Here is a 13,509-nt window from a genome sequence, read left to right as displayed (position 1 = left end):
ACCTTGCTGTCTGACATAGAGGGTGAATTAGAGTCCAGCATGTGTGTGTGTGTTTGAAACAGAGAGTGAAATTGAGAGTTACAGCAGTTATCTCCCCCTCGCTCTCTTCCTTTTGAGGCCAGAGCTGGCTGTATCTACTCACGAGACTAGAAATATGGGACAGTTATTCGGAGAGGCCTATTATGGTATGAGGACACAACATATCTCACTCCCACACACCCAAACACCCAAACACGCTCAAAGACAGACACGGTTACACCATCGCAGGTGATAGGAATCAGGCTGTTCCTGTGTTATCAGACGAGAATGTGATGATGCTGTGGATTCCTCAGATACCTAAGTGGTCAGGTTTATTCCTCGCTATAGATGACTGCTGCAGACAATGGCCTAATAGCAGTCCGAAGTGCAATAAAACTAAATCTATGACTTGCTCATGAGGTCATGCAGAAGAAAAAAGAAACCGGTTCACAGATGAAAGGAATGCAGAGGAAAGCGAGGACAGAGACAGAGGCTGAGCCTGTCAGAGTAGTGACACATTACAAATACAGCCATTCTTTGGCCCTGTTACCCCTTTGTCAACCCATTTACAGTGTGTTGACATCAGGGAGTGTTTAGACAAGGGAGCCAAACTACAAAACCATGCCTAAAGGATGATTCCAGTGTATTCAAACTTTTTACTTTCATCTCATTTCTGTAGCTGTGGTCATCCTTTCTATTTAAGTGTGATAACATTTTACATAACAGAGTAATAGCTGAGATCTGAGAACACAATATAATTACAGGAAAGTTTGCCAAGAGAGGAAACACTGTCAGATAATGAGACCGGTTAGCCAGATTATCTAAACCACTTCATTTGGTGGTAAAATTGAAAGTGAGTCTACCTAGTATGTGTCTCATTGCACAGGAAAACTGTGCGTGCATAATTATGGTAAGTATGGTAGATTATAGTTGAACCACAAAGTTGATAAAAGCAGACAATTATGGGTAATCATTTTACAGTTCACCTGTTTCTCTTCTGAATAAGCAAGGCTAATTATCTGCCTCCTCATGATTCTTACTCATCCTTTTAGCGAGGGCACTTGTTTCCTGATCTCAGCAGTTCAGGTGGTTCTCCAGCAGTATTGCACTTCCATAAAGTAAGGCCCTTGCAGATTAAGTCTAACAATGTAAAGTTCAAAGGTGATGCAGCAGAGACCGAAGTTGCCTGACTTTTAGTTCATAGTTTGGGTCAAGCTCCAAAAATGTTTGATCCTTCATGGCTGGTAAACTGTCAAGCTCCATGGAACCAGTTTGTAACTTCAGTTTGACTGAAAATTTTGTTTTCAAAGCCCAAACTGAGGTAACTGTGACATCAAAACTTTACAAAGCTCCACCAGAGGCACAGAAGACCTTATATGACAAATCTGTAGAGTAACCCTTTAATTGCGTGAGAACAATGTTACTGGCAAGAATTTATGGGTGAAACTATAAAAAAGAAAAAAAAAGTTTTGATGAACCTTTCATCAGTCATTATCTGTCTATCTATCATGATTTATTAGGATACTATTTAGATAATGGACCTGGATCAGGTTCACCAGGGAGGCAGGAACTGATATTAACATGATGTCACAGAGGCACACCTTGCAGAACAGTTAAGAGCGAAACAACATGACACGCATATCTTGCACACAAAAGGCCTCATGGGAGATTAACTAAGATATGCTGTTGTGGGCATCTCTCATCAGACAGTCACTCCACCACACACACACACACACACACACACGCACANCACACACACACACACACACACACACACACACACACACACACACACACTGTACAGGCATGAATACACACTCTTAATCTGTGCAATGCCAGCATCAGAACAAAGACACAATACATTTTTACTGCATGTTGGCAAACGAGCAGTCCATTTGTCCAATTCTGATTTGTTTTAAATCATCACACATTCATTCTTGTTTCCCACTGCTGGAAACTCGCAGCGGAAAAGAATAGTGCCCTTGAGGTCCTTTTTTTTGGCGCAGTTTTTGCCATTTGCTCCTACTGCTGGAATTGTGGTGCCAAAATATTCTACTATTTTACTTTAGACTGCATTTTCTTTTCTTTTTAATTCAGAAAAAAACTCCCCATCAAATCCATTTATCACACCCAGAATGCACTGGAAAGAATCCCTCCGTCACCAGTTCCCACAACTCACCTACAGGAGCCTGTGAGGGACAATAGATGCATTCATTTATGAATAGCTGGCAGCTTAGTGAAAACGTCTGAGCAGGGTGAAAGAATACTCCTAAATTGCTGTGCTAAAACTTTTACAGTCACATCAAGAACCTCCAAGCTCCAGCTCTTGTTAATTCCTGTTTCTGATGTACTGAGTAAGTTCAGACTCTGATGCTGTATCTTGCTCTTGCTAACTTCTCATGCACAGCATCATTACTTCAGAGTCCACAGAGAAGCGACTGCAGCGTCTAACAGCTGACTGACAGGACTGCACTAATAACGAGGTCATTTTCTGCTTCTCCTAATAAATGGGCAGCCACTTGCGATGAATCCTTTGATCTCAAAATGACCTACTGATCATCCCCATTGTGTGTGTGTGTGTGTGTGTGTGTGTGTGATATCTGTCACTTGGAGGCTCCCAGCACTATTATAACGAGCATACGGTTGGCGTCACACACAGCTCATATTAACCCGTTGGCTTTTTCTGCGTCTGCAAGATTGTGTGTTTGTATCTTTGTCTCTATCTTGTGCACTTACATTTCTGTGTCTTTGTCTTGCATGCGAGCATCCTCATCCACAAGGAAGCGATGGCTAATGTAAATGTTTTACTCATGTTTTAATGTCTGATTATGTGCAATGAGTCAGGGAGAGAATGAGGCAAAGTCTTTGGCTCAGAGCTATGACTTGAGTGCTGTCCTGCTCTCCTCATCCAACCTAATCATCCATCTTTATCAAGCCTGCACCCTCCGGTCGCTGTCTGAAACTTTTGCGGTCAGTGCCCTGAGAAAAGTCAGCCGTGCACCGAGAAAACTCCCTCATACTCCCATAGCCCCTCAATAAAGACTATTCATGGCAGACACTATAGGCAGTAACAGAACAGAACATTGTGCTTACACACATTTATGCCAATGTAAGGGTGAGCCAGAGGTGAGCAAGAAATCCCAATTCAATTTCTCAGAGAAATTCATTGCACAAAAAATTCACAGAGACACAATGAGATGTTTCAAGTGCTGCTTCAGTCTCTGAGGAACTGCAGTCAAATATCCTGACGATCCCACACTCCCCTCCCCACTCGAATCCCTCTCTCCTGCTAGAACAAGATCCATGAGTGGCTCCTGCAGATATCTAACCTGGCAAGCATGTGAATGTCTGTCTGTGTGTGTGTGTGCGTTCCTCAGGCTGTCCCACAGGGGATACGTGTGTCTCGTCTGTGAGTCACAGTCAGGGTCTATGTCTGTGTAAGAGTCCATCAGAACACATCAGCATCAACATCTCCTAGTTCACCTCAGGCAGAGACACACACACACACACACACACACATGCATTGTACATCGTTAAACCTCCCCAGGGCTATGTGCTATCCCCCCCATGTCCCCTCAAGCTGAAACCTCAGTTTCTCTCCTCCCTTCACTTTCCATGTCAGACAGGCCATCCACTCACACTGGACAACTGCTAGCATATGCTGCTCGCCTGGGAAACACTGAGAGCTGTTTGGGACTGGATGAGACACACCATAACACACACACACACACACACACACACACGCACACACACACACGTTTCACTGCAGACAAACTACAGCATGCATGCTCCAAAAGGACCTGATTTTTGTTCAAGCCATACTGGTTTTAACTCACACAACAAAAGTTGTTGTGTTGCCTGTTGCAGGAAAACATAGCACTTCACAGTTTACAGTAAACAATGCATCCTTGTGACAAACCCAATCTTCCAGTTATAGGAAATGAAAAAAGATTTTAAGGAAACACAAAATATTTTGTCTAACAAACAAAGAAAAACAAACAAACTAAAAACTATTGGGCACTGTGTGATTGTTACACAGATTCTTTATTTTTTTAAATGATTTTATAATAAAAATTAAGGCAAATTAATAATCCAGATTTAAAAACAAAACAAAACACAACAAAAGAAAAGTGTGACTACAAGTAAAAGAAAAATGCAGCTTTTCTGAAACATTTGTGAAGTTGTTTCAATTTCTTTGTAAGTCCAATCTGACTGCTGGAGATAATAAAATAAATTTGGCTTGTAGAAGACAGACAGCAAGCAGACAAGAACGGGGCAATGGAGACAAAGACAGACAAGAGAGACAAAGATAAACAGGGAAACAGACAGAGAAACATAAAACAGGGAAACAAAGAGGGCAGAACGTGGAGACAGAGAGGCAGACACACAGAGACAGACAGAGACAGGGAACTGTAGAAACAGAGACAGACATGCAAACAGAAATGGGGAAAGAGAAACATAGAAACACAGAGGCGTAAAGACAGATCGACAGACGGTGAGGCCGACTGTGAGTGGACAGCACAGTTTTACTCTCGGAGTACTTCAGCAAGGCTCTCTGTGTTGAGAGTCATTATCGCTCTATGACACAGATGAATGGTACATTAGCATAAGGGAGGGCCTGACATGGCACATGACAAAACACAACTAACTTTCTTTAACTCTTGTCGCCTTTTTATGAGCTTTCGTTCATAAAAATGTAGCCGTGGCATCTCTTCTCTGCCTGCAGCGTGGGTTTAATGTTTGTACGTTTATGTGGTGTATGCATGGGAGTGCGTGACTTCAACATCTACAGCGCAAGTTCATCACATGAAAAGAGGATAGGCCATTGTACTCAGTCACCCTGCCGGTATGCAGGGTGTGTTTGTGTGTGTACAGACGAGAATAAAAGAGAATATAACCGCTGTGCAGAGCCTCACTACACAGTGAGTAGGTAAGAGCCTCTGTATGGACTTGTGGCCTTGTTTGGAGTGTGCTGCATTCTGCTGTGTTGTTTAATGAAGAGGCTCTTAGAAAACACGAAAACACACACAGCGCATGGAAAATGAGTGCTGGTTTAGTGAGTGAAAGCAGCACCCCAAGGTCTTCCATCCGTTGATTGTTCTGCATACTTGTTAATAATTTCCAGAGTGTATACTGTATGTCCGTGACTATTCCTGGCAGGTGATTAGGAGTTTTGTGTAGACAGAGCCGAGTGCGTAGGGGAAAAGTCTCTTACCCTGGCTAAGCTCTGGGTTTCCGGTTCTTTCTCTGTAACTCTGCTGACTGAGTGGAAGTCACTACTTGGCTTCTTCCTCATCTTTGTTGACTCACTGGACAGACAGAGCGTAAGTCTACAAAAATAGAAAGGGTATCCTTGTGTGCGTATGATGTGTCGTCCTGATGCGGTGTCATGGTACCATTTAAGCACCTTAGAGCAGGGAAACACTGGGATTGCCCAACCCATCCATCCAGTAATAAGTGGATCAGCGTGTCCGAGGTGGCCCAGGCCAGGCTGCTACTAACTAATGTCCTAATTGGATTAGTGAGTGTGGCTATGTGTGTGGGTGTCTACGTGTGTGTGTGAGGGCTTCCCCAGCTTACTGTGTATAAAGTAAAGCTGCTGGAGGAAGACGTCCATCTGACGTCACTCTCTAAGGCAGGTGTCCGGTCACTGTTGTGACCTGATGACTGGCTTTTTCCTGGTGGAACACCGAACACGAGATTCCATCAGCAACACGTCACTGAGTAAGAAGAGGAAAGACACAGAGAGGAAAAGATTAATTTATCTGACAACCCTGAAAGCTGTTAATGAGTTTCTAACTCTGCTGCTGAATCAAGTTCAAGTCTTGACAGATGAGGACAGAGCTTACTGTGTGCAACGTACCCAAGAACCCCTGAAACTCCACAGTGTGTTTTGTATTGTCTTTGGCAACAGGGTGAGTTAGGGTCATCTCGCAGGGAGAAGACAGGGTTTATCCAGGTGCCCCAGTTTCCTCATACAGTCCAGAAACATGAAGGGTTCGTAAAAGTAAAAGGTTTACAATATATGTTGCAATTTCTATCTAAGGTTTGCTTAACATTACCAAACATTAGCCACCTAAGGCTGTAGCAGCAAACCCTCCTGAGTGTCTACAAGTGATTCATTAATTTAGCCCATTTTTTTGTTCAATGTGAAATTCAAGTTTCCATCTAAATGTTTTGTGCAAATATTTTACAAGATTTTGAGAAAATCTGTGAAATAAAATGACAAGTAATGCACTTTTTCATCCACTACCGTTATGCAGTTATTAGGAGTTGGTTTGTTGAAATAAAATTGGTGGCGCCATTTAAGCTCGAGATAATTGCATATCAACCATTACTATTCATCATCCTGCATATATGCATATTCAGCTTTGTGCTCTTGAGAAAATAATAAGAAAATAATAATTATTTAACGCATAAACCCACAACAAATTGTCTACCTGCAACTGGAACTGCCAATTCATGCACTGGCTGTGCAACTCGGAGTACAAACTGATTTCCACAAAATGCAAAAACAAAGACTCTACTTATGTATCACAGCATGTGGTATCAGTATTGACGATGGAGACAGCATGTTCTTCTAGTCTACAACTAAATAATTTGTTAGTTAAGGCTTAAGGTTATAACATCTGCCAGGCCTTAAGGTATTTCTCTTAATTTACTAAAAGCTCAACAATCTTGCACAAGTACCACATGAGGCCACGTGCAACCTTGACATGCATCATGCATCATGCATTATGCCTCATCCATCATAGTTTTATGTGAAAGAGCTCTCTGTGTGTCTGTCTCAACAAGACACAAACTAACAACACAACAATTAAGTGGTTAACATGACAGGACAGTTGTCCATTTTTTAGTGTTACTTAAGGACACAATAATGCTCTATCTCAAAAAGTACCCCTTCTGTCAACTGACGAACGCAACAAAGTCTGAATCTAGTTTGTTCCTGTGTTTGCATGTGTGGGCGAGTGAGTAGGGGCACGGATGCTGAATGTGCCAATCCATAAGCCCCATCGACAGAAAAACTACTGTTCCTCAACCGGAAAGAGCACTGGAGGAGAAACACTCAAACTGGATGTCCTCAGAGCAGTTCAAACACACGCACATGCACACACAAACACATACACACAGCAGGCGGGCAAAGATGTCAATACTGAATTTTGGCAAAAGAAACATTGACAGTGCAGCGAGTAGGAGACCGAGCAAGAAAACTTGTTAAAAAAACAACAACTTTAGTGCATATTCTTAAACTTTTAAGAAAAAAACAACAACACAATTACATGCATTTAATCATTCAGTACCAATAAACAACAACCTTATACATTAATTATGAAAGATAACAAACGTGTACCTGAGTCTTGCTGCAAACATTTCCCTCAATATTAAATGTCTGATGGGTTGCTACTGTACATCACAACACTTGATTTGTAGGACCCTACTTACTGAATATGGCAGAATTTTAATATTATGCATAACTATATTTTTATTAGAAAACAAGATAGAGATTTATCTTTTCATCACCTTAGAATGGAGGTTTTATATCTGCAGATGCTGTGGGTCTTCTTTCACAGAGCTGGCTCTATAGGCCTTTTTATGTTTTTTACGTGTGTTTCACAGCCACCGCAGTTTGGAGGGGTTGCAATCAGCAATTATTACCCTAGATGCCACTAAATTCTACGTACTAGTTCTTTAAGCTAAATATTTACATAACCATCTTACTGAGCTTATAACTAAGAGAAGGCTTGATGTCATTAGTGCCAAAGGGTGATTTCACTGAGCTTAACAAAAATATATTATTTCCTCTCTTTTCTTTTGTGGTATCTGAGATACCACAATAAATGTATTATAAGAACTCAATACTGAAGTCCTTATGACTCGGGTTCAGGAGATTCACTGATAGAGTAAGTCTTTCTGGAACCCTGTAGCGTCATGAAAACGGTTGGCCATAATTGTCTGTGAATAAAAGCCATTTAGAGGGAGAGATTTTCCCTCACACCCATCACTTTCAAACCAGTCTGTCTATTTCTGATATCAGCTTAACCTTATAACTTTATTAACTTTAAGTAGCTACAGTGCCAGCTGGCAACAACAATAAAGATTTTGCATGGAGTTCCAGATCCTGACTTGGATCCTGGTCCCAGATGAACCGGTTATCTTTCTCAGTAACAATGGCAATGGTTACTCTAAAGCACCATGTCTTAAAATCCGTTTTACTTACTTCTTCATTCCTTCTGGATTTTATATTTATACTAGTTTGATATTTATATTGATTGATTGCTATTGTTTGTTTGACAGCTGCCTGGCTGATACTTAAGATATGAGCATATCAACAGCACATTCAACACAGCATGAAAGTTCAATATAGTTCAACAACTATAACAAGCTGATGACATCATAACTAAGAAGTCAGTCTTTGTTTTTTCTTCATCAAACCCTGAGTCTGCTCAAAAAGTAGGATTGATGTTAGATCCTGGTTTTTACAGGATGCACATGGACATTTCAGGACAAATGAACCCAAGTATGAACATGAGTAACACAAGCATTATGGTCATTATGGAGAATTGGGTATCCTGGATCAGAAATAATTCATTCAGTTTTCTCTCTATTTACAATGAGTGATGAGATGGCAGTGTCTGGGTAAACTGTGTGTACAATCGTACACACATCGAACTCACATATCAACATGATTGTTGATAACTTTAGATTGGTTCACTCAGACCTGTGCTGGTCCTGCTAGTCAAAGATTTGTGACGCCGCCTGGTCATTTATGAGGTAACAGACACCTGTCTGAACTTGCTGAGAGGAATGAAGAAAAACAGCTGACATCTACAAAAAGCAGTCTGCCATAGGCCCTTAGGGTTTTCAGGATGTATTATGGTAAGTATTGCAACATCAGTGTTGAAAAAGATCTAGCTGTCCATTTATGATTGACTGAAGCTTCCACATCATAAACTTTTACAGATGGTAGTCAGGCATATGGTTTATATGGTCATTATTAGGGAACAGGTTTTGGTTTTTGGAGGAGGAGTAATGATTACAAATGACTACAAAGATGGAGCTGTATGTAGGTCAACAGACCCAGGCTCATACAAGTTCTTCTACACATGTCCGCAGAAATAAAGCTCAGACACAATAAGAGCATGTTGCCTTTTTGGTGTTTAAAAAGTCTTGTGACTTCTCTGAGACTAAAGTCTACTCTTGGAACACAATCATCAATTGTTATGGTGTTAATGACACAGTCATGTTCTAAAGAGAAATCATGTGAATCAAACCCAATGTAGAACATGTTCAAATCATTTGTCATAGTCCTGGTGACAGTTTTATTTGTGATAGATTTCACACTTTATTTATATATTGTGCACAGAAGTCCGTTTTCTCTATTGTGTTTTAGCTGTGTTGAGTTTCTGGTTCAGCTCCCTCTGTGCTGATATAAGTTGCACTTGGTTCTTATTCCTGAAGCCAAAGATGTTGTTGATTCAGTTCTTGCTAACATAGTACTTATTAGTTTTCTTCACAGTTTTATTGTCCCTAGTAAGACCAGTTCAGAGTACCAGTAATGTCAGGGGGCCAGACTTGAGAGAATGAGCTGAAGAGTTCTTGTGTAAAGTTTGAGTTCATAAATCTTATTCCTCTGAGAGTATGCATCACACAATGGGGAAGAATAGCTTCTTCCCTCTTCTTCAGAATCTCTGCACTTTGTTTCCATACACGGACTGGTTGTCTCACCATCAAAGCACAAATTTAGCAGCTCAGTTGTGAAGGTTGCCTACAGAGCAGTGCCACAGGAAGAGACAGAGCAGCTTTGGTACTTGGGTTTCCTTGAATAAAAAGTTGCTTGTTCAGCGCATAAGTCAAAAACTTTGCTTCTGTCGTGTGACTCACTGCACATATGCATTAACGTTCAGACAGACACAAGTCTGGAAAGGTTTTACAAATATAAAGCGTGAAACAATCATCTACTTTGTGGTTCGAGGTAATTTGTCAGCTATTATCAGATGTTTCTTTGATAATGGTGGTCTATGGGAAAATGCTTTTATTTACATAAAGAGTAATAACTGATCTTATTAAAAGCTGGAAGTATTGTGTCTTGTGTAATCCATAAGATATCCACTTCTGGGATTTCTGCCAAGTACAAGGAAGGTCAATGCAATTTGTCTGTGGAGCTGAATTGAAGTCGAAAAACAACACTAAAGAAAAATAAACAGCAACATTTATTTTGAGAACAGTGTTCCCATCAGTCTGGATAATCCAAAGATGACAATAATGACAGATAAAGAGGGAGTTTTTTTCAGGAGCTTCCAAAAACATAATTTCCATCCGCCTCCATCTGAGTATATGACGACAACAGACCACAGTCAGTGTACAGTAGAAAATATGTATATGTGAGAGCATTACAGTGTGCATGTGTGTGTTCATGCGTGTGTTTGTGTTTTTAAGCTATCTATGCAGCTTGTTACCACAGATCTTTCTTGGCATGCTAATTAAACATTCAGTTCTTCATTTGAAACGTCCGTGAAGCAACATGAGACTATGGGGAATTTAAACATGAGACAATGAGTTTCTACACGTCACATTTGATCAAAATCACACTAGAAAAAGGATCAAACGGATGTCACCATGACCTCAATGCCCTCTCACACAACCTCTAGAATTTTAAACCCAAACCCTACAAGCCCCACTCATTCATACATCAATCAAACACCTACTCCCACACATACCGCTACCGCACACACCCACACATATGCACACAAACACACGTTTCATGTCTGTATTTACAGCACATGGGTAATTGTGTACAGGACTGCACATGCCCTCTTGGCATGCATCCAGAATATAAACTGTGGTGGATTAACTGTGGTGGATTAATTTATGCCATGTGACTGTAAATGGTTTCTAGCCAATTTCTGTGTGTCAGTGCCAATAGACAAGGATTTGCATATACAGTGTGTGAAATTTATGTTTTCAAAAGATAACAACATATACTGACAGCATGTAAGAAACCACTTTAGAAGACAGGTGAAGCAACCTGTAAACTAATATGCAAATCAGAGGACTGTTATTTTATTATTCCAGTAGGGGTATCAGGCTGAGTGATAAACTAAAGGGCAAATTGTACTCAAAACAGAAAAGCTTCATTCAGATTGTTATGAATATATACATGAATACAAATATGAACAGATCTTTTTATTTCATTTTTTGTTTAAATAACTTATGTTTAAATAAATATGTTTAATGACTTTGTGTGTGTTATTTTGATTATAAAACTGAGTGAAAGATATGTCAGATAAATAAAATAATAAAATCCACATGAAAATCCAATTTGCAGGTGTTTTTTCAAATACTTCTTCAACCTTGTTTACTATTAACCGAAGAGCTCAGTGTGCAGGGGATAATAATAAAAATGGAAAACAATAAACTTTAAATATGGGCCTATACTTAAGGCCCATATTTAAGCACTGTTTCATAGTTCTGTGATGTAAGATTTGTCATTTAGGTGAGTATGTTTGTTCCCTACAATGAAGTAAGTTGCAAATTATTCAGCTGTGAGGCTGCTGCAGTCATACTTTGAAATAGGAATTTGTTCTTTTTTGGTGTGGGCTGTGTGACATCATTTGGAAAAAAATGCAACTGTTTCTCTCTCCCTTGGAAACAGGATGTTTTTATCAATTATCTCCAAAAAAAAGGGCCACTGAGACCCCTCAACACTCTGCACATACACGCACGCACAGACAAACACACAAGTACTCCCACGCAAAAAAAAAAAAAACACACACACACACATTCACAACTACCTCAAAGACGCACAGCATTTGCCATTGAGAGGAGAGCCTTAGCCAATCAGAGGAAGGAGGGCGATAGAAGAGGAAGTTAGTGTGTTCACACTGTATGTGTTCATCATCAGCGCTGACAGAAATAGCTGTCAGAGAGTAAACAACACATCCCATTCATAAAAAAAAGAAAAAAAAAAGAAAAACAGCCAGCGAACGCCTACTTCCCTACAGTGCAATGAGAGAGAGATAAAGACAGGGAAAGAAACAGACAGACAAATGCACAGAGAGACAGATACTGTACAGAGACAAGACAGGCGGAAATGTAGAAACACACAAAAAAGAAAGCAACAAAAGCGTTAGCGTGAGACGTGGGGCCGCAGTTAGAGTGAGAAAGAAAGCTTGATGATGACATCACATCCTCGTCACTATTGGTTCCACTTCTTTGGTTTGGAAAACACCAGAAACCTACGTCACGTAGTGAGACACCACTTTCCAACTTGCTTTCTCAGTAAGTCACACAGAACAATGAACTATAGTCACTCACACTCACTCACACATTCACACACACACACACACACACATATATATAAATGTATACACATATGTGCTATCACAGATATATAGTAGCCCTTTGTTACACACTCCGTGTATCCATGTGTGTTAACTGGAGCCACCAGCTGTTTCCCAGCCCACACGTTGTGCCATTACACCGAATCACTTTCCACTCACACACACAGGCAGACGCACAATCAAACGCACACAAAACATGGTTACCACGCAATGGCAGATAAGGAAATTGCTAAGCGCTGTTCAGTTACATGCTTCTATTTGTGTGTGTGTGTGTATGTGTGAGTGCAAAAAAACGTCAGAAAGAGGAAGTGATGAAAACTGCAATGGAAGGTATATTTTTAGAAAAGAGTGGAAGTGGTCATCTCACTTCTCTTTCCAGGATTTGCACATACTCAAAATACAGACAGGCACACATGCACACGCACACATACACACACACACACATACACAGGAGCAACTAGTGAAAGTGCACACTTCCTTGCCACAAGCACCGACACAGTCTTCCAGTGGTTCACAGTGATGGATGTGATGCAATGTGTGGTAGCTGGAAAAAAAACAACAACAATCATCACTTGCATCTTAGGTTCTGATAACAATGTGACAACCTCCAACCAACAAACTTCCAGTCATCCATTCATGTGGTTTGATGATAAAATGAAGTCCTTGTGGTTATAAATAAACTCAATAGGATTCAGTTACTTGCTTTACTTTCACATAGACACACCCACGCACTGTTTCAAATCAGTATTAATACAACCAACCAACCAGCAACGTCCTGATCCTACTTTCTGAAACAAGCCGCAGGACAACCAACGTGATGATAAAGCTGTGTCATTGCAATACTGATGTCATATGATTGGCATCGAGGAGCGAGTGGGTGTTTTCACTTCCATTTACATCACATGGTAACAGGATGAAACCAGCATGTGAGACTTGAGTGGGCGACATTGTCACTACCTTGATCACTGGACCATAAACCTGTTCTCTGTGTGACCAAAAGAAAAGATGACAGATTGTCTGGTTGATCATAGTCTAGCAGCTTAAAGCTCAGTCCCTGAATGGCTGTGCTAGTATCGATAGAACTGACGTCATTCTCGGGCAACATGATTAGTGAGATGTATGTATTACTCTTTATTGTTATTGTAAAGAA

The 13,509-nt window shown here is 40.5% G+C and overlaps 1 long non-coding RNA gene across 3 annotated transcripts in view; it reads right to left on the bottom strand.

The window, feature by feature from the left end:
* Window positions 1-1,796: 1,796 nt before the first annotated feature.
* The window catches only part of LOC109141217 (uncharacterized), a 31,625-nt gene continuing 19,912 nt past the window's right edge, over window positions 1,797-13,509 (bottom strand). For 2 of the 3 annotated variants that reach the window (XR_003463565.1, XR_002042685.2), the window contains one exon: window positions 4,184-5,738. This is a non-coding gene — a long non-coding RNA (uncharacterized LOC109141217). Of the gene's footprint in view, window positions 2,208-4,183; window positions 5,739-13,509 lie in introns of those variants that run through there. The other variant, XR_003463564.1, reaches the window with a different exon arrangement.

The sequence above is a fragment of the Larimichthys crocea genome, chromosome XIII (assembly GCF_000972845.2).
Source record: "Larimichthys crocea isolate SSNF chromosome XIII, L_crocea_2.0, whole genome shotgun sequence".
Taxonomy (NCBI): Eukaryota; Metazoa; Chordata; class Actinopteri; family Sciaenidae; genus Larimichthys; species Larimichthys crocea.
The sequence above is the reverse complement of the archived record's forward strand: the minus strand, read 5'-3'. Positions and strand labels throughout refer to the sequence as shown.